The following is a 22,184-nucleotide window of genomic DNA, read 5'->3' as shown; positions in this document are numbered from 1 at the left end:
GTCACCTTTTTTAGGTTAACTATGTCATTTAATTCTCACTGTCATTCTCACTTGTGTTTATCCGATAACTTTTATTTTTCTCCATTTCAGGAAGCCTCCATAGAGAACATCGTTAGAAATAATGGTGAAGAAGGGAAAGGGGACTGCATCTGAGAAATCAGAAATGGTGCCACTTTTCTCTGATACCACATGTAGCAAGGATGGTGGAACTTGGACATGGCAGGCCATGAATAACTTGTTAGAAGAAGAGTAGCCTAGACCACTAGTAACAAAGGCCACAAAAGATGCTCAGGAGTCATCTGACACCTCCTATTTCGAAATAACATGTTCATTCCTGCACCGAATAGTTGCAAGACCAAAGATAATACCATACATAGATATGGTCAAATGGGTGATTGACAAGGTAGACATCACAGACAGAAACTTCAAGAATCACAGGTAAGAGGTCATGGGGTATTTCTCAGCAGATATCCTACGAATAATGTACCATTTACTAGAGCCACAAAATCTCTATAACAAACAGTTCCTTGAGAAATTCTTCAAAGAAAACGAAGACCCATCAGATGTCAAGCAGACCTGGAAATCAAGCGGAGGCAAGCTCAAATGGGATAAAACTGGTATGTACTCAACATCATCCATTTCTCTGCCTCATAGTTTCGCAACAGCGATGATATGTAGGTTATTCGATAGACCCGATAGCACCAAGTTTTCCATGGAATCGCCCCCATGAATAGATGCAACAGTCAATGCAACAATTATGAAGTGGACTCAAATTTTATCAGACAATTTGGCAAAGGCCAATATAGAATATAGAAGGAAAAGAAGTACTTCTTTAAGGATTTTTCCCCCTTTCTTCATGAGTGCTTTTGTTATGGATGCAATTTGTTTTTGTTCTCAATTTCCCAATATAGGATGGAAGTGGATTGTACAGAATCCACTTCCCATCCATATATACCATAAAATTTTGTGGGAATCTCAATTCCACCCCCATTTTTATAAAATTTGTCAAGGGGTTATGCTACCCATTCATAGAGCAGTGTACAACATAACCCCCTCTACGTTTCCTAAAGAGGCCAAAGTAGATATCTTTCTAGTAGCCATGTGGTTTGGGGAAGAGACATTCACCTACATCATAGTTTTTGGGAGCATTGCTTCACTGCATGTCCTCCCATATTATGTCCGCGACAAACTAATGGCCAGAGAAATAGCCTACAAAATAGCAGGGGAAGGCGGATTAAGCAGAGGACTGAAAGAGAATAAGAATGCCATTTGGCCTACATTCCCATTACAATGTGGTGCTTTTTCACTACATGATTATGGGCATGCATTAAAAGAAGCAACAATTATTATGTCTCTGAAATTAGCTACAGTTCTGGGAAGGAAATGCGACCCAAATGGCATTTTTAAGGAATTTACTACTATGGTAAAAGTAAAACAGTTCACCCGTGAAGAGGATGCCTTTCATGACCTCTTCCTATAGGCGGAAAATTTTTCACAATTTTTTCATATGGAATCACTACTTTTGACCTTGAAAGATGGTTAAGGATTTCCATGTATACAAGAAAATGAGATTATTAAAGGTCCCATTGGATGTACTACAGATTGAACCAATAAGGGAGCCAAATCCCAGCATAAGTTTGGAGGGAAGCTCCAAAGAAAAATTTGAAGAAGAAACCCAGGAGGGTTCGACTCATGATTTAGAGCACTCAAATCAGTAGTCTCAAAATGAGGGAGGAAACACAAACAAAGAGACTGAAAAAGACACAACTGAAAGTATAGAGGAGACGGTTGAGTAGGCATTGGCAAAGAAACAAGCAGAGGTTGCTTCTACTTCAACTCAGTCAAGTAAAGCTCCAATCATTGACCTAGAACAAGAATGGGAGCAGTTCAATAAAAATATCCACATAGAACAAACCCTGAGCAAACACCTGAAATGCAGACTCCCAAGCAAACCCAGCATAAGGAAAATCCAGGAACAACAGAGGAAGGAGCTACAGGCACTTAGGACATTGAGATCATTCCTGTTATTCCTAATTCAAAAAAGTCCTAAGAATTTAGGAAATACCTATGTTAGATGTATTCTACAGTCTGACCCACAAAGTATAGTCAAAAGACAAAGGAAGAAAAGGAAATTTGACACCATGGCGGTTATAGCTCCAGAAAATGAACCAATGGATATCATATGGAAGGACTCACATATCGACCCATCTGACAATCTCACAAAGTTGTCACAGTTCATAGGAGCCTATGCCACAACGACTATCAACAAAGCGACAGAGTTCCAAATATTGTTGAAAGAAAAAGAACAAAAAATTTTGCTGCTAGAACATCAATTAGTCCAAGAAAAAACTAATCAGCAAGCAGAATTACAAGTAGCTCAACTCCAAAAAGAATTTGAACATACGAGGATACAAAACCAAGCCATCTTAGTAGAAAATGATTTGTAGATACAAGCCATGATAGATAAATTTAAAGGCAATCCGCAAATTGATGAATTCATCAAAGAAGCACTCAACTTCAATTCCTTACTAATGCATCAAAAGGAAGTATTTTGCCAGAAAATCTCGTAAATAAATCCTTATTGCGAGACTACTGATAAATTAACAAACCAAGTTGTCGATATGAGATTTGAGTATGACGAAATCCACAAAAGGATTTCTAAATTTATCACCTCGCAAGATTTAGAGGATGGAAGAAAGGTTGACCTACTAAAGCTAGAAGAGTCTCATAAAGGTATTATGTTTACAGAGTGGGATTCTTGGTTGAAACAGGAAGAAAGGGCAACAGTGATACTAGTGACAACAACAAACAGCATAATAGAAGACATTAATTAAAATATTCATGGTGTCAATCCTATCAAGGAGTGTGTACCAGGGTTTCTTCCAAATGTCAAACAGCTAGAGCAACAATGGAAACAGGCAGCGCACAAAAAGGAAGAGGCAATCGAACAGTTGAACAGGCTAAATTGGGAAACATACTGGAAGTTTTTAGTAAAACCACACAACTAGTGGATGGCTCTAAGATGTTTAACAACCTCTACACAGAAAATGGTGCCAGTAATGACAGATGCCATATTTGTTGGGCAGTTAAAATCTAGAATCGGCCAGCCACCTCAGCTCAAGCTAATGATTGATATTTGCGACCTTAGAGATCAATTTCAAAGGAGTTAGTCATTAGTTTATTTATCTTTTAGTTTTATTTTTGCATATTCTGAGGAAGGTTGTTTGAAACCTCCTCAACTATTTTTGTAATAATTTATTTTAAGACATATAGTTTACTATTTAAACCCCTCTCATGCATTTAGAGAGGGGTCCAGAAATTTTATCAAAAAAAAATTCAAAACATTACACTTATGTACTTTTGAGGAGGTTTTGATGAAATGAATGGAACAAGATCTATTTTTTTTTTACATATCTAGCATGTTCTACTTTTATCATATATGGTACTTTTATCATATGATTATGTTTTATTGATGTATTAAGCAATAATTCTTCTTTCAATTTTTTTGTGTATCAATGTTAGAATTATAGTTCCACATTATTTCACTTTTGTACGATGTTAGCTCTAATTTCATTTTAAATACATGAACGATTTTTATATGCGATATATTTTTCTCAATCATTTTATCTAACTATTTATCCAAAACGATTATTGTTAAACGCTTTAATTTCTTTTGGCAATTGAATGATATTTATTACAAATTACTGTAAGACATCATTGTAGATCGCATATCATATTTTATTCTTAGGCATATTATAGTTAGATAATGTTATATTAAAGAGATATGCATATGTTTAGTAGTTAGATTAGATTACATTTAGCTTAGTCATTTCCCGTTACACCTTATATATCATCCCATCAACATTATCAAAACTCTATGGGAAACTGATCCCACTATCCCCAGTCAAATCCACTATACCAAATAGAAAAGGAGTTGCTTTCAAGGTCTAGACCAGGTGGTTTTCCATCATGTCACGGCGATTTTTGAGGCTTCAACATTTTGGCGCTAGAAGGAGGGCCTAACTATGAATGGCAAGTAAATCTGGATCAGTAAGCCATTCTAAGCGTAAAACTCCCTCACCATCGCCTCCAACTTCTCGGTCGTATTCTAAATCCCAAAATCCTAGGTGAGAAGTTGTAAAGAAATCCTTAGAATCCACTACTGTGATCCCAAAGAAATCAGACCAATCTTCCTCTATAGAAACTCCTAACTTTTAGTCCTTAATCCATAAATTGCAAGGGATTTCTTTATCTCAAGAAGAATCTAAGTTATCCCAAGCTAGTGTTTCTTCTTAGTTTCCTTCCACTCAAAGGTTAACTAGACCATAGAGCGAAAAATTTTGGATGCCCCCATTTGAATTCCCTCTACCAAATCAAAGGAAAACTAAGAAAACACAATCTGAATCTCATATTGAGGTTCTCTCATCATCACCTGAAACACCCTCATCCACTCCATCCACTTCATCACAAAATCAATCATCCACCTCACAACTCCATATCGTCATTTACATTGGTACTAGAGCACAAGCCTCCTCTACCCAATTACCTTCAACTACTGGAACATCTTCCTCTAAATAGATTCCCACTATGGCTCAAAGACCATGGAAAAATCCAAGAGTTGTTCGAATGGCAGGACCATTACATCCACTACCTATGCATCTGATGAAATGGTTGCCAAAATTTAACCCTGATGATGGTCTTCCTGCTAAATAACACATAAACAATTTCATGTTGTCCATAAATCTGAATGAAGTGGTAGAAGAAGATGCAGTTGTAATATTATTCCCTTATACCTTACAAGGATTAGCAAGATCATGGTATTTTTCATTACCATCTGGTTCCATTAATAGTTGGAATGCCTTTCAAGAGCAGTTCCTAACCAAGTTTGGAGATGACCGATCGATAACTTCTCTTCTCAATGATCTCTCCAAATTGAAAGTTGAACCTAGATAACCAATTAATGACTTAAATTCACGTTTTAATAAGTTATTGAATAAGATCCCAATAGCATCCAAGCCCAGTGATGAAGTCCAAAATGAATGGTACATTTCTGCTGTTCCTTCAAACGCAACTATGTTTGTCGATAGGGATGCCAAACCAACTTTGGCAAAAAACATGAAAGAAGACATAGCTATAGAAAAATACATTTTAGCTTTAGAGAAAAATAATGCATTATAAGAATGAAAATCCAAGAACGTAAATTTTAGGGACGAATCCAAGAAACAATCACCTAAAAATCCTTTTGATCTTGAAGGACTACAAAAAGTCCTTAAAACTATGTCTAATGAAATGGTCGACATCAAAAAGCAGGTAGCTGAGACTTCTTCAAGGAAAGCTTACAGACCTTACAAAATAAATCCTTCCTCTGATCCTAAGCCTCCAAAGACAATATCAAATGTTGAATCAGATGTGAAAGAAGAGGAAATCTCAACAGCTGAAGAACAAACTGATGACAAAGAAGTGGTTGAGTTACAAGGAACCCCATTCTCCACATGTATAACACTGAATATCTCTTCCTCAGCCTCTTCCTCTGGGTGCAAATCTTCCTCTATTAAAGTCTCCTCTCTATGGTGGTCTACTACTTGAACTTCCTGCTTCACTCTGATGTTGTTGAAACCTTGGTCTGGTAGTTCCTCTACCTCTTACTGAACTTTTCCCTCTATTCCTCTGATTTTGTTTCCTCAACATCTTCTCTTCTGCCTTCAAACCTGCTTGATAGGCATCTTCAATTGTCTTCAGACTCAGCAAGCTGATCTCATCTTGTATGTCATATCTCAAGCCATTGATGTATCTGGCTACCTTCTCCATGTCATCCTCTGCATGTCCTGCTCTAATACTCAGCCTATAAAACTCTTCTATATATTCTTTGACAGACATTCCTTTTTGCTTTAAATTCTCTAACTATTTGAAAAAATTAACTGATAATCTTTTGGCATAAATTTAGCTTTCATTTTACTCACCATTTTATCCTATTGCTTGATCTTGGACTTTCTTTTTCTTGTTCTAGATGCTTGTAATTCATCCCACCAAATAGCTGCATGACCCTTCAATCTGATAACTGCAAATTTCACCTTCTTTTTATCATCAACCTCCTCATAATCAAAATATTTGCCCAATGAACTGATCTAATTCATCAGCTCTTCTTCATTGAGTGATCCAGATTTAAACAGGAACGCAACAAATTACAGAGATAACCATAAACACAAAGATGCAATGGAAGTAATACTTCATTTCATCACTGTAAAATACTGAAATATGCTTACAAACAGAAATGGAAATAAACCAGCTAGGGCGATGGTAGCTTATCTTTGAGAAGAGATGTGGTAGCTACATGCCTCTGAACTCTGTTACAATGAGGCTCGAAGGCCTATTTATTGTTCAGAAACAATGGAAAACCCTTAACATCCCAAAACCTAACCCTAGAAGATGAAACGCCAAATTGTGGGCCCCGTTTGGGTAAATTGGTACATCAATTTCTCGAGGTCGTAACTTTCACACCCGATCTCCATTTGACGCGTACAATAGCTCGTTAGAAAGATCTATCTGAGAAATATAACTTTGGAAAGAGCAAAATCGATCCATCGACCCATGTTGCTCCCAGATTTCGCGAAAAACGTCATTTAGGGCCTCAAAATGGCTCCGGAAATTCAAGACCCGAAAAACTGCTAAAAATAGTAAATTTTGCTACAATTACGGAAACTGAAAAACTAAAAGAGACAGTCATGGGGGTCCAAATGGGATAGGTGGGTGGCCACCAACATCCACCCGGATCATTCATCCCCCCTTAGGAAGCAATGGTCCCCATTGCGTTGAGTTCCTCCATCTGCTGAACTTGGTCCCTGGTGAGCTATTTTGCAAGCTCGAATGTGTCCAGTAATGGTGGGAAGCATGGTCGAGGGTGGTACACATTGAACACTTGGTGCAAGCGAAGGAATGGAGGAATGTTTTGCTCCAAAGAATTATTTCCCACAGACTTGGTAATGGTGTAAGGACCATGTCGACATGGTCGGAGCTTCTGATGGGCTCTTGTAAGGTGTTCTTTTTGTAGATGCAACCGGACTTTGTTGCCCACCTGAAGCTTGTGTGGTACCCCTATGGGTGAGGAGAAGTTGTTCTTGTGTTCTATCATGACCGTATTCCTTTATTGCTGCTGCTGCGTAGAGGAACCCTTCGTGGGGGTCATGGATGTGGTGACGATCTTCCCCTTACTTTGGGAGCAAATCAGACAGAAAATGAATTTCCTAGGCTAGGAGATGAGCTTGCTGCCTTTCTTAGTAGAGATTAAAGAGGTGGCAGTAGGTAGGGCTACCTCCAGTATCCTGTATAATGAATTATCCAAAGAAATAATGACAACGCGAGGCCTTGACTCATACACAACATGTCGCCTCCACAAGTATGGCTGGCCTAATAACACATCACAAACATATAGAGGTGTAACATCACACAATACCTCGTCTGTGAAGGGCTTGATGCCATAGGGAAGGCGGCACTACTGGCGAACTTTGAGATCTCGTCCTTCATGAAGCCACCCGATACTGTACGGCTGCAGGTGTGGTGTAGTCGATAGGCCCAACCGCTTCATGACCTCTGCTGAAATGAGGTTCTTTTGGCTACCACTGTCGACAATGAATTGCAGCGATGAACCCTTCACCCACATCTATGAGTGGAAAAGACATTCCCCTCCTCTGGATATTCGAGCTCATTCTTCTGGATCTTGGCGGTGGCAATAGTGGCATTGGGCTCCGCATCAATGATCTGCTTCCCTTTACCATTCCCCTTGTTGGGTTCTGACTCAGGGTCGGAACATGCATCTGATTCTGAAGCCTTCAACTTAGCCATCAGTGACTGCTTGGTCCGACATTCACTTGCGTTATGAGTGGGACTCTTGTGGAACTCACACCACTTTCCTCTGTCCTTCGACTTCGTGGTGTTGTTCTTTTCTTGTGGCTTCGACGAGTTGTCTTGGATCACCATGCCTTGGCTTTGTCCTTTGGTCTTCGAATTCACAGATCCAAAGTCTCACTTCTTCTGTTTGAACTTTTGCTTGATTTTGACAGCGTATCGGTACGCCGTGTCGAGCGAGGAGATGTTCAGGAACTCCATCTCTTCCTGGATGTACCTATGTAGGCAGCTACAGTATTTGAGTACCAAATGCAGCTTAGATTCCTTGACACCCAACTGTGTGCGAAAGGTATGAAAAATGTTTGTGAACTCTGGCACATCTTGGTCCCTTCCTTACCGCAATGTGGTCCATTTGATGTATTTGTCCTCATAGCTTTTGACAAGGTAGTACTACTCCTTGACAGCATCCCGGAATGAATCCCAAGTGGGTGCAACTGAAAATATTGAGCCTGTACTTTCATTCTTCTACTCGTAGTAGGTTTCCCACCAGTCCTTGACGTGGGGGGTTGCTTTGAGAAGAGCGAAAATAATCTTTTCCCGACTCGAAAATTCATGAACAGAAAAATACCCATCTAGTAGATTTAACCATTTATCTACAGCATCTACATCTATTTGACCCTCGAAGATGCGGATTTCAAAATTAACTTGTACCTTAAACGGTGTGGCATTTCCAGAGTAACTGTTGGAAGTCGATGTGTTGCCTTTGGGTAGCCGCTGAAGGATCTGTGCAAAGCTATACATCATCGCATTCATTTGCCGCTCGAGGGCTTCTTTGAGCAAGATTTTGATAGGATCTCCTGCCCCCTCATCTTTCTTTTCATCCACCATGGAAGGCTGTCGGGATTTGTGAGGCTGGTCTTGCAAAGGTTCGACCAGTTCAAGCCCTAACTCCTTATATCCCGACCTCGTTGGGGACATGCAAAGAAAAACAGAGAAAAAAGCAGTCTGCTCTAATACCACTGATCCGGATTTAAATAGGAACGCAACAAATTACAAAGATAACCATAAACACAAAGATGCAACGGAAATAATACTTCATTTCATTACTGTAAAATACTGAAATATGCTTACAAACAAAAATGGAAATAAACCAGCTAGGGCGATGGTAGCTTATCTCTAAGAAGAGATGTGGCGGCTACATGCCTCTGAAATCTGTTACAATGAGGCTCGAAGGCCTATTTGTTGTTGAGAAACAAGGGAAAACCCTTAACATCCCAAAACCTAACCCTAAAAGATGAAACGCCAAATTGTGGGCCCCGTTTGGGTAAATTAGTACATCAATTTCCCGAGGTCGTAACTTTGGCACCCGATCTCTATTTGATGCGTACAATAGCTCGTTAGAAATATCTATTCGAAAACTATAACTTTGGGAAGAGAAACATCGGTCCACGGACCCCTGTTGCTCCCAGGTTTCCTAAAAAAACGTCGTTTAGGGCCTCAAAACAGCTCCGGAAGTTGAGGCCCTGAAAAACTGCTAAAAATAGTAAATTGTGCTACAACTACGAAAACTGAAAAACTGAAAGAGACAATCGTGGGGCTCCAAATGGGATAGGTGGGTGGCCACCAACATCCACCTCGATCATTGAGACTCCCTTCATACACAAGAATTTCCACCTTTGGCTTTCCACCTACTTTAGCCAATGTCTTGATAACTTTGGTTGTCTTGTTTTCCTCCTCTTCTTCTTCCTCAGAAGATTATTTTGTAGCACTGGAAACTCCTTCATCAGGTGCTCTCCTTTGAGCAGTCTCCATTATGTCCATCCTTGTACGTAGATTTCGGATCTCCTCCAGTAGAACTGCATTTGCTTCAGGTCTTCCTCGACCTATGCCAACTCCTCTCCTCGATGGCATGTTTACTGCAGCCAAACTCAATCTCTGTGCTCTGATACCAAGATGACGCAGGAGGTTGACGAAATAAGGTGATAGTATAAAATAGACTAATGGTTACTTTATAACCAATTAGCTTCGTTTAACAGATACTATACATAGTTTACTTTTCCCTGAGGGTCCCACTTTGAATTTACCTTTTAACCAACACTTCACTCTACACTATTGATCTCCTCTTTCTAGATCTAACAGTTATCGCTTTCCCCAATCACTAACTAGCCCATTGATTTTCCACCGTCGATTTACTCTGTCCGATCCAACAATCGTCACGCGATCTCGCGTGGACTCTAGCTCGATGTCTTCGAAGACATGCGAGAAAAGTTGTTTTCTCCCTCCTCCGTCTACTACGTGTCGAGCTCTAAAGTTAATCGCGTGGACTCGGAATATTACCACTTACCACTTGAAAGGCACGCGAGATAACACTTATGGTTTTCCCAAATACTACCACATCCATAAATCAAAACTTTAATAGAGTGCTTAAACAGAGGTTTAGTGTTAAATCTCAATATTCACTTTAAACATGAATCGCCAGTGATTTACGATAAAACACATAAACGCTGAGATTTATAATTAAAACGATAAAACAAAGGAAATACTCATTTATGGTCCTAAACAAAAATACACAAACACAATTGATCTTTTGCACCAGAATTAACACGCAACACCACACTCATTCAATTATTCAATAAAATATGAATTACAGGTCTTGGCCCTCTCAGCTCAATTACAGTGGTTTTATTTGACCTATGTCTCAACCTCAAAACCCTATCTATCACTCAAACTCTCGCTTACTCACTTAATTCTCTATCATCTAAGCTAATCCTTCTCCATTACATTATTTTCTCTTTTATGAGTCAAATCCTATTCTAACTACATTAACAACTCGATTTCTATTTTAATCAATCTAACAATTAAATATCTATCCTTAAGCTCTATTACACACCTATGCTAACAACTTATCCTTTAGTCTAACAATAATACAATTCTCTAATTATTTCAATGATGACGTAAATACCATTTTCAAGAGATCAAACCCTTTTTACTACAACTGATTTTTGACAACTCAGGTCAATGAAATTCAACTCATTTAGCCACAACATGTGAACAAACCATTACATTGCTGACTAAGTTCGGATGCTCCTCCATCAGACTCCCAAGGAAGAAAAGAATCATCCCTTAGACTTTCAGGATTTACTCAATACTTCTGCAACTCTGTTGTTGTCAACCAACTGGCATCCTCCACTAGCTGTCCTCTCCATTTAACTAGATACTAAAAATAAACTTGTCCTCTAGATCTTTTGGATACTATTTTCTCCAAAACAACTTCCACCTCTTTCCTGACTGTCTTTGGCATTTGTTCTTCCCAGTGCAGAGTTTGAACTTCGTCTTCTGTAGCTTCCTTCTATAGATTTATCTCTATCTCTTTGTATGAATACAAATCTGCAACATTAAAAATTGATGATATTCCAATTCCTTCTGGCAATTCAATTTCATAAGCATTAGTTGAAAACTTCCTTACAATTCTACATGGCCCTATCTTTTTCATCTTTAGTTTACCGTAAATCTTAACAGGAAATCTTTCGTTTCTCAAGTATACCATCACTAAATCCCCCACTTGGAATTCTTTTTCTCTTCTTGGTTGATCAAGGATTCATTAACATGTATATGCTCATGTGCCTTTTCTAGATTAGTATTATTACTTGTCTTTAAAGGGCCCATTTTTCTCTTCCATTCAGTTGACAGACCTTGATATTATTTGCAGTTCAATATTTCACAAGGTATACTCAATTGTTAATCCAAGATTACTTATGCATTACTCTCTTGTGCTAAACATTGTAGCCAAGGCAAAACATTAAGAATATATGGTAATGGGTCCAATACCCCAAATGGGGCTACTATTCCAAACAATGTGACATCTAATTAGGACTTCATGTCAGGGGACCCCCTTTTTGACGGATTTCATTCACCCATAAACATAACTCTATTTGGGTTGGAAGGTGATGTGACAAGTGGGACTACCATACCAACTATAGCACTGAATATTAATGTTTTTCTAAGATATGCAGACGATTATGATTCTCCTTTAACTTTATGATGTGACAAGTGGGACTACCATGCCAAGTATACTTCCAACTCATTGTTTTTCTAATATGAAATCAACATCATTCAACTAATATCATTGTGTAGAGAGAGTTATAAATCAATAAGATATGCACACAATTACAATTCTCCTTTAACTTTATCATTTTTGGAATTCATACATTGCATCTCATTTTCACTCTAGGTAGTCCATGTCTTATAATGAATTTCAAGACTCTTACTCACCACTTCTACTACTATTTGTTTTTTTATTCAGACACATCATGCATGGGACAATTGCAATTATAATCATTTGGTAATCCCTCTAACAATTATTCAACCTAACAAGTAATCCATTATCATTATAAACTCAAAAAGGTAAATTTAACTCCCTAGAATTTTTCATTTTTTTTTTTTACTATTTTGATAGATTTAATAATTAAAAAGATATATTTCTTATTTAAAATTACAAGTTGAATTTTTATTTTATTTATTTTATTTTTATGGTTAATTAAATTATTAAACTAACTATAATAAATATTAAATTATTATTATGGTTTTCATTATTATTTACACTAATTTTTTTATCAAATATTAAATTATTATTATTATTTAGATTTTAACTTTTTTAGGGTTTCTAATTCGAATGGATAAAATTTAACGAGATAGAAATGAAAACACCAATAATTTAGTGCTCCTTTGTTTAACATTTTCATCACGTTATTATTAATTTTAACAATTAATTATTTTAAACAAACTCTTTTGGTAGAAATCGCATAACAGAAATTTTTAGCTGACATGTTTCGAACCAACAAATATGGTTGATGATGAACCACACCACACTTGTTGGTTGAAAACACTTCAAACCAACAAGTGTGATTAATGATGAACCACACCATTTCTCTTATATCATTTCTATCAAAAGAGTTTGCTTACTTCATTATGAATAACAGAAACGTCAAATATAAAAATTAATTATTTTGGTTGAATGGCTTAAAAGTTTATCTCCGCCCAATGTGAGAACTCGGAGCCAGGTGTCGCTGCAAATTCTTTTTCAGGTCTTCAGTGTTAGAGCTACATCTGTCGCTAAATGAGGGGCGCGCGCTCTCTGACATGGTCTCCGAAGTTACGCTAGAAACATCAATTCGGGGTGGAACCTTCTCTGCTACTTGGGGTGGTGAAGGCGGCGGTGAGACGAGACTGGGAATGACAGGTATGCCGCGATAAAAAGTTACCTCCGAATCGACCGATTTTCCTGCCTTTCCACGGTTTCGTTGGGGTGCCTGCGCTTTCTCGGGTTGTTTGGGTGCGGGGCCCGCTTTCTTGTATTGTTGAGGTGGCTTTGCTTTCTCGGGTTTTTGGGGTGCGGGACCCACTTTTTTTATTTCTTTGGTTATGGGGCGCGCTTTAGGTGGGGCACCCGCTTTCTGGGCTTGTTTGGGTGGGGGACCTGATTTCTTAGGGTTTTGGACTTCGGGCAGTGGTTTGGGTTTTTGCGGTTGGAGTGCAGCGTCTCTCTGTGCTCGTCCACGTGTTATCATCCGATGCTGGACCTCAGGCTTTATGGCTACTGAGCCAGGTGGGCGGCCACGTGGTCGCTTTGCTGGTGCCTTCCGTTGAGCACCATCGGAACCGAGGGGAGAGCCACGAGTACTTAGAACTCCAGCACGGTAGAGGAACTCTGAACTGACCGATCCCTGAGAACTCTGGCTACTCTCCATTTTACTCCTACTCTTTACATATGGCCCATACACAGACACAGTAATGGAAAGTTGAATTTGGTGTTGTTGATCCTTCACCATTTTATACGTAGTATCTATAAACATATCAAAGGTCACGTTGGTTCAGCCATATTGCATGTGAACCGTGATGGTTTGATTTCATCCATTCCTGTCCTCAAAGGATTTGATTCAAATTATAATAATTTAAGTTTTAAATTATACGAGTTTAATTATATAAATATTTGTATATGGTAAATTGTAATAATAAAAATTTAATGATTTATATTGATTTTCCATTTATTATATTTCAAGAGGGATTAAATCTCGCGAACTAGTGAAATATTTAAGGAATGGTTTACTTCTGGATTGGTTTTTTAATTTATATTTGTTTTTAATGGGTATGGATTTATTTTAATTACTTATTTAGAAAGTAAATTTTGAGAGATTAAAATTTTACTTTAATTATTTATCTAGCAAATATTAAGCGATCAAGTTTTTTAAAGTGTAAATCTCTTTTAGAGTGTAAGTTTGAATTCTATCTTAAATCACTTATTTAGCAAATATTAAGCGAGATCAAATCTCTTAAAGTGCAAACATCTTTTAGCGTGCAAAACTTGAAAAAGAGATTGCAATTAATGTGGTTAATATATATCTATATATATATATATATATATATGATTTTTGAATACATAAATAGATTCAATGTCTTGAAAATCTCTTTAGGCACTTCGATATTAATGTGGTTAATATATATATATATATATATATATATATATAATTTTTTAATACATAAATGGAAGATTTCAAAGCCAAAGCTCTAGCCTCTGCTCGTCTCCTTCCCAAGCTTTGGAAAAGGTATGTAGATGACACTAATGTCATCTGGTTCCATGGTTTAGAGGAGTTGGATCACTTCTTCAATCACTTCAACGGTCAGTCCTCTGCTATTAAGTTCACCATGGAAAAAGAGGTCAATGGTTGCCTCCCTTTCCTGGATATTCTTATTTCTAAGAATAAGGACGGCCCTCTCTCCCACTCTGTGTTCCGAAAGAAAACACATATTGAGCAGTATTTTCATGCCGATTCCCATCATTTCCCAGCTTAGAAGATGGGTGTTCTTAACACCCTCGCTACTCGTGCCCTTAGGATTTCAGATAATGAGAGCTTGGATAAGGAGAGATCCCATCTCCTTGATGTCTTTGTGGAGAATGGATATAGTAGGCACCTTGGTCGAAAGGCTTTCCTTAAAGCCTCTAGAAATGCGTTAATTAAGAAAGAACCAAAGGAGCGCCGACCAGGTGTCCATCTTCCCTATGTCCAGGGAACCACAGACAAGATTGCTTGGATCCTTAGGAGGTTTGATATTCACTCAACCTTCAGGGCCCTCAGCACCATTCGTAATTCCCTCCAATCAGTGAAAGATCATGTTGACCCTAAAGACATGAAGGGTGTGTATTTTATCCCTTGTTCTTGTGGGACACCCTATATCGGGGAAACAGGGCACTCCATCCATCAGAGAATTTGCGAACATGCAGCTGACTTGAGACATGGGAGAACCAAGTCTTCACCATTAGCAGAGCATGTGGATAAGACCAAGCATCAAGTCTGTATAGAGGAGGCCAAGGTTGTTGCCAAAGTTGCTCAGTGCCATCATCGTAAATTCAGGGAAGCTATTGAAATTGAAAGAAGGCATAACAATCTCAACAGAGATGACGGCTGGAAGATTAGTAGATGTTGGATCCCTACCCTTTCGTCTTAGTGTTTCTTCCCCTTCCCACCCCCCTCTTTTTTTTTTGCGCTTTTGTCGTTCCCCCTGGTGCCTTCCTTTCTTCCTTTTCCTCCTTGATCTTTGGTTTTCTATTGGATTTTTTCCTTTGCCTTCTTTGTTTCTTTGTCGCTCTTCCCGTTTGATTTTTTTTTTTTGTTTTCCTAATTCATATTAGTAAATATAATCTTAACTAATATATATAGGTATATATATATTATTAGTATTTATTTATGATGTTTTATTATTACTATTATTATTAGTATTATTATTCCTCTTTTTTTTTTAATAAATAATTTACAAGTAAATTACCTTTTTATACCAACCATTAAAATTATGTTATTTATTTATATATTTTTATGAACACCCTAATATTATATATATATATATATATATATATATATATATAATAATTAATAAATAATTTAATAAACAAATAAATTAACTTTTTAAACTAACCATCATAAGTATAGTATTTATTTTTATTAATCCTAATTTTCTCTTAACAACCTAATATTATTATTTTAATATATATATATATATATATATATATATATATATATATAATTAATAATTTAAATAATTAAGTTAATTATGTTTAAAAAACTAACCATTAATTTGTTTTATTTATTTGTACCTGATTTAACTTAGTTCCATAAATAAAATAATAAATAATAATAATAATAATAATTAATTACGCCGTAAGGCGTTCCCCTTTGAAAATAACTCTCCTCAGGTGATTCGTGGATCTCGTTTCGACCGTCAGATGACATGTTAGACGATTAAAATGTTATTGGCCATTCGATATCACCATTTCTGCCGAACTATTATTTTATTCAATTACCAAACTATTATTTATTCAGTTAGTTTGTTAGCCTTTCGATTTAGGGCCGAGGGGGAGCGGAAAGTCGACATTCCTGAGGGCACTGAACAGGCTCTGGGAACCGCCCTTCAATTCTGTCTTCATCGAGAACGGCGACATCACCAGCCTCAACGTGCTCACCCTCCTGTGCCATGTGAGCATGCTCTTCGAGACGCCACCCCTCTTCGAAGGTCGATAATCAGTTTGATGCACATTTCTTGTTCATATTAATGACTTGCTTCGACCTAATTTCTTTGATTCACTGGAAGCATTCTGGATAAATTGCTCCGCGGGGAGAAATTGCCAGACAAGAAACTGGTAGAGTATTTGGGCTGGGCGGATTTGGACTCCTCGTTGGCTGCTCGATTCTCCTCATGTTCGTTTCCTCTAAAGAATCTCGTTTCGATAAACATTTTGTCGCCCGTCTCTAGGGGTTTCACTCGAAGGGTTTCAATCCTCTGAAGCTTGCAATCTGCTAGTCACTACGACGTGGTTGCTTCAATTGTGCTGAAATTGAAATGCATGGTAGGAAAACCGCTGAGTTCGAAGGCATCCAAAGCTGCTGCAGCTTTTCCCCTATTGAAATCCCTCAATGGAGGAGGACCAACAGGGCTTCGATTCTCCTTGTGCTCGTTTCCTCTAAAGAACCCCATTCTGATAAACCCTTTGTTGCTTGTCTCTCTAAGTTTCACTTGAAGGGTTTCAATCCTCTGAAGCCTGCAATTTGCCAGTCAGTACGAGGTGGCTGCTTCAATTGTTCCGAAATTGAACAGCATAGCAGGTAGACAGTTGAATTCGAAGGTAGCCAAAGCCTTTGCGGCTTTTTCCCTATCGAAATCCCTCAATGGAGGAGGTCCGATAGGGCTTTGATTCTCCTCTTGTTGGTTTCCTCTAAAGAATCTTGTTCTGATAACCCTTTGTCTCTGTTCTGATAAACCCTTTGTCCCTGTCTCTCAGGGTTTGACTCGAAGTGTTTCAATCCTCCGAAGCCTACAATCTGCCAGTCAGTACGACATCATGAGAGTTAAAATCATCAATGGTGATATTAGCCAAGTGAGATACTTCCACTCTCCCAGTTGTTGGCGGAATATGGAATCGCAGAGGATGAGAGGCACGCATCTTGGGCGTCAGGAGGTCGAGACGCCTCGGACAAAATACAGTGACTATGATACAAAAAGTTGAAGCCAAAAGGAAAGTCAGCGGTGACGATGAAGGGTTGATGTTGCCAAGCTCGGAATGGATGAAGAGACTATTAATTCTCTCAATAAGCGCGATATTACTAGATTGTTCCCAATTCAAAAAGCAGTGTTGGAACCAATAATGCAAGGTTGTGACATGATTGGTCGCTCCAGGATATTGTTTTATTCAGTTACCATACTATTATTTATTCAGTTAGTTTGTTAGCCTTTCGATTTAGGGCCGAGGGGGAGCGGAAAGTCGACATTCCTGAGGGCACTGAACAGGCTCTGGGAACCGCCCTTCAATTCTGTCTTCATCGAGAATGACGACATCACCAGCCTCAACGTGCTCGCCCTCCTGTGTCATGTGAGCATGCTCTTCCAGACGCCACCCCTCTTCGAAGGTCGGTAATCAGTTTGATGCAAATTTCTTGTTCATATTAATGACTTGCTTCGACCTAATTTCTTTGATTCACTGGAAGCATTCCAGATAAATTGCTCCGCGGGGAGAAATTGCCAGACAAGAAACTGGTAGAGTATTTGGGCTGGGCGGATTTGAACTCCTCGTTGGCTGCTCGATTCTCCTCATGTTCGTTTCCTCTAAAGAATCTCGTTTCGATAAACATTTTGTCACCCGTCTCTAGTGGTTTCACTCAAAGGGTTTCAATCCTCTGAAGCTTGCAATCTGCTAGTCACTACGATGTGGTTGCTTCAATTGTGCTGAAATTGAAATGCATGGTAGGAAAACCGCTGAGTTCGAAGGCATCCAAAGCTGCTACAGCTTTTCCCCTATTGAAATCCCTCAATGGAGGAGGACCAACAGGGCTTCGATTCTCCTTGTGTTCGTTTCCTCTAAAGAACCCCATTCTGATAAACCCTTTGTTGCTTGTCTCTCTAGGTTTCACTTGAAGGGTTTCAATCCTCTGAAGCCTGCAATTTGCCAGTCAGTACGAGGTGGCTGCTTCAATTGTTCCGAAATTGAACAACATAGCAGGTAGACAGTTGAATTCGAAGGTAGCCAAAGCCGTTGCGGCTTTTTCCCTATCGAAATCCCTCAATGGAGGAGGTCCGACAGGGCTTTGATTCTCCTCTTGTTGGTTTCCTCTAAAGAATCCTGTTCTGATAACCCTTTGTCTCCGTTCTGATAAACCCTTTGTCCCCTGTCTCTCAGGGTTTGACTCGAAGTGTTTCAATCCTCCGAAGCCTACAATCTGCCAGTCAGTACGACATCATGAGAGTTAAAATCATCAATGGCGATATTAGCCAAGTGAGATACTTCCACTCTCCCAGTTGTTGGCGGAATATGGAATCGCAGAGGATGAGAGGCACGCATCTTGGGCGTCAGGAGGTCGAGACGCCTCGGACAAAATACGGTGACTATGATACAAAAAGTCGAAGCCAAAAGGAAAGTCGGCGGTGACGATGAAGGGTTGATGTTGCCAAGCTCGGAATGGATGAAGAGACTATTAATTCTCTCAATAAGCGTGATATTACTAGATTGTTCCCCATTCAAAAAGCAGTGTTGGAACCAATAATGCAAGGTTGTGACATGATTGGTCGCGCCAGGATAGGAACTGGAAAAAACTCTTGCCTTTGGAATCCCAATCTTGGAAAAATCATTCAGCACAACCGTAAGAATGGGCATGGATCATATCCCTTGGCACTCATCTTGGCTCCAACATGAGAACTTGCACGCCAAGGAATTCCAAGAATCTGCTCCAAGCCTAGATACTCTTTGATGTTATGGGGGTGTACCTATAATGAGCCAAATCTAGAAGGGGTTTAGATGTTGCTGGAACACCTAGTCACATTATTGATCTAATCAATCGTGGTGCATTAGTCTTTTCATAAGTACTGTTTATTGTTTTGGATGAGGCTGACCAGATGCCGAATGTGGGCTTTGATGAAGATGTTGAGGTGATTATGGAAAGATGGCCGAAAAGGCGTCAGAGTATGCTTTTTTTCTACTACAATGCATGTCTGGGTGCAAAGGCTTTCAAGGAAATATTTAAATGATCCTGTTGTTATCGATGGTGTTGGTGAATCATCTCAGAAGTAAGCAGAAGAAATCTCACTTTCTTATATTACTGCATCCACCTATGGGAAATGTTCGATTCTCAACCCATTGATAACTGAATATGCCAAAGGAGGAAAATGTATTTTTTTCACTCAAACAAAGTCAGATGCAGATAGTTTGCTGGTGGCACTGGGTCAGGTACTTACATGCGAACCTCTTCATGGTGATATCTCACAAAATCAGCAGGAGAGGACTCTTGATGGATTTCGTGAGGGGTGTTTTAATGTGCTGATTGCTACTGATGTCACTGCATCTGGTCTTGATATTCCTAATGTGGATCCCATTATTTAATATGAGTCCCAACGACTTCAGATATTTTTGTGCATAGATCAGGGCGAACAGGGCATCTGGTCTTGATATTCCTAATGTGGATCTCGTTATTCAATATGAGCTCCCAACGACTTCAGATATTTTTGTGCATAGATCAGGGCGAACAGGGCATGCTGGTAGGCCCGATAATGCTATCCTTATCCATACCAACCAACAGATTAGGCAAGTTAAGATGATTGAAAATGATATAGGTTCAAAGTTTAAAGAGCTGACTCAGATGAAAGAGGAAATAGACAATGGAGTTGGTGGTTTCGGTGATTCAGGAGGCAGTCGTTTTAGAAGTTATGGCGGTTCAGGAGGGAGTCGTTTTGGAAGTTCTCGCAGTTTAGGGGGGAGCCGTTTTGTAAGCTACGGTGGTTCAGGAGGGGGGCGATCTGGTGGTTCAAGCTATGGTGGATCAGGAGGAGATTATGGGGGTTCAAATTATGGCAGATCAGGAGGAAGTTACAGTAGTGGATTGGGAAGTAGCTATAGTGGTGGGTCAGGAGGTAGTCTGGTGGTTCTAGATCCCGCTGTTTTAGTGACTGTGGGGAGTCTTCTAGCTCTCAGAGAGGTTCCAGTATGGGGGTTCAAGTTATGGCAAATCAGGAGGCAGTTATGGTAGTGGATCCGGAATTAGCTATAGTGGTGGGTCAAGAGGTGGCTATGGTGGTTCTAGATCCCGCCGTTTAAGCGCCGTTTTAGTGACTATGGGGAGTATTCCAGCTCTCAGAGATGTTCCAGTAGCAGGTTTGGAGACTATGGGGCTGCTTTTAGTACTAGATGAGACAATAAAATATTTGAGGGAGTTTGGTAGCAGGGATGCAAGAATTTTCAACTTGGTGTTAATTAGAAACCCAGGTTCAAGTGACAACAATTTATATGAAATTGCAGAGTAGTAGCCTGAGAGCCTCTATTCTTTGGGAGCGAGCTTTGTCGCAATTAGTGCGAACATATGAACGAAATCGCTGCATATGAAATTTGTGTAGCCACCAAGAAAGAGACAGATTTTTGGTTCCATAGGAGATTTACTATGGTTTTCTTAGTGAGAAATAGTAGTTGTGTATGGAATGTGTCATTTGAAAAGAAAATGCACATTGTATTTACTGCAAATGAATTGTATCCTTTGTAGCAGAGTTTAGTGAAAATTCGTATGGAATATGTTGTTTGAAAAGAAAATGCACATTGTATTTACCAGCAAGTGCAAATGAATTGTATCCTCTACATCATATTTTTGTGAAAATCATAGATATCTTAACTGCTATGATTTTCGTGTAGAACATACGCAATATATAACTATTGTTGACCTAGAAATATTCAATACTAGAAATATTCAATACACCTAGTATTGTAGAATGTATTGGTGATGGATCGATCGCTCTAGGATTCCACCTCATTTTTCTTTGCAAATGTAAAAAAAACTGGGGTTCTTTTGATTAGATTTGACAATTTTATTTACATAGGATTGTGCGCAACTATTGCAGGTGTGCTGGGAGAAATTTGCTTGTTATTTTGACCGAAGGCCCTAGGCATTTGATCAAGCGGAGTCTTTATTCGAGCAGAGCCAAGGCCACAGATATATAAGCGAATAAGGGAAAACGCTTTCTGTCCATGTCTTCAAAGGCATTTCCTTTTTGTCCCTCTAAAGAAGTACCAAGTTCTTTATTCGAGCAGAGCCAAGGCCAAGGATATATAAGAAAATAAGGGAAAACGCTTTTCCCCGATGTCTTCCAAAGGCATTTCCTTTTTTTTTGTAACCTCTAAACGAGTACCAAGTTTTCTTCTACTCTGTCCTGAATGTTCACAACACCATGGACCATGGACCATGTATTTAGTTTTCCTACTTTTATAACACAAAATTTATTAATTTCTTTTCACAATGTTTGGGAAGGAGATACCTTACCTAGTCCCCAAAATCGTGATTCTCAGTTTCCTATAGTGAAAATTGGTATGGTTATGCTCGACAAAAAAACAGAATATGATTGTCAAATTTCAGGTGGTTCAAGCTATTATTATATGCCTGGAAATGCATGACCCAACAATTTCTCAGGTGATTTTTTCTATAATGGTTTGTTACCCGAAGGTTTTGGATATGGTGAGAGTTTCCTATAGTGAAAATTGGTATGGTTATGCTCAACAAAAAAACAGAATATGATTGTCAAATTTCAGGTGGTTCAAGCTATTATTATATGCCTAAAAATGCATGACCCAACAATTTCTCAGGTGATTTTTCTATAATGGTTTGTTACCTGAAGGTTTTGGATATGGTGAGGATTATCAAATTTCAGTTGGGTCACAAGGACCTTCAAAAGTTTCTCCACTGCTAAATGCTGCTAAATGACTTTTCATTTTAGTGATATGGTGAGGATTATCAAATTTCAGTTGGGTCACAAGGATTTTCAAAAGT

The 22,184-nt window shown here is 38.8% G+C and overlaps 1 pseudogene; it reads left to right on the top strand.

Moving 5' to 3' along the window:
• Positions 1-19,136: 19,136 nt before the first annotated feature.
• On the top strand, positions 19,137-20,564 carry LOC149146866 (DEAD-box ATP-dependent RNA helicase 53, mitochondrial pseudogene; annotated as a pseudogene).
• The last annotated feature ends 1,620 nt before the right edge of the window (positions 20,565-22,184 follow it).

This window comes from Pinus tabuliformis, chromosome 9, assembly GCF_031772625.1.
Source record: "Pinus tabuliformis cultivar Carrire ecotype Pingquan chromosome 9, CPIR1, whole genome shotgun sequence".
NCBI classification, from domain to species: Eukaryota; Viridiplantae; Streptophyta; class Pinopsida; order Pinales; family Pinaceae; genus Pinus; species Pinus tabuliformis.
The sequence above is the reverse complement of the archived record's forward strand: the minus strand, read 5'-3'. Positions and strand labels throughout refer to the sequence as shown.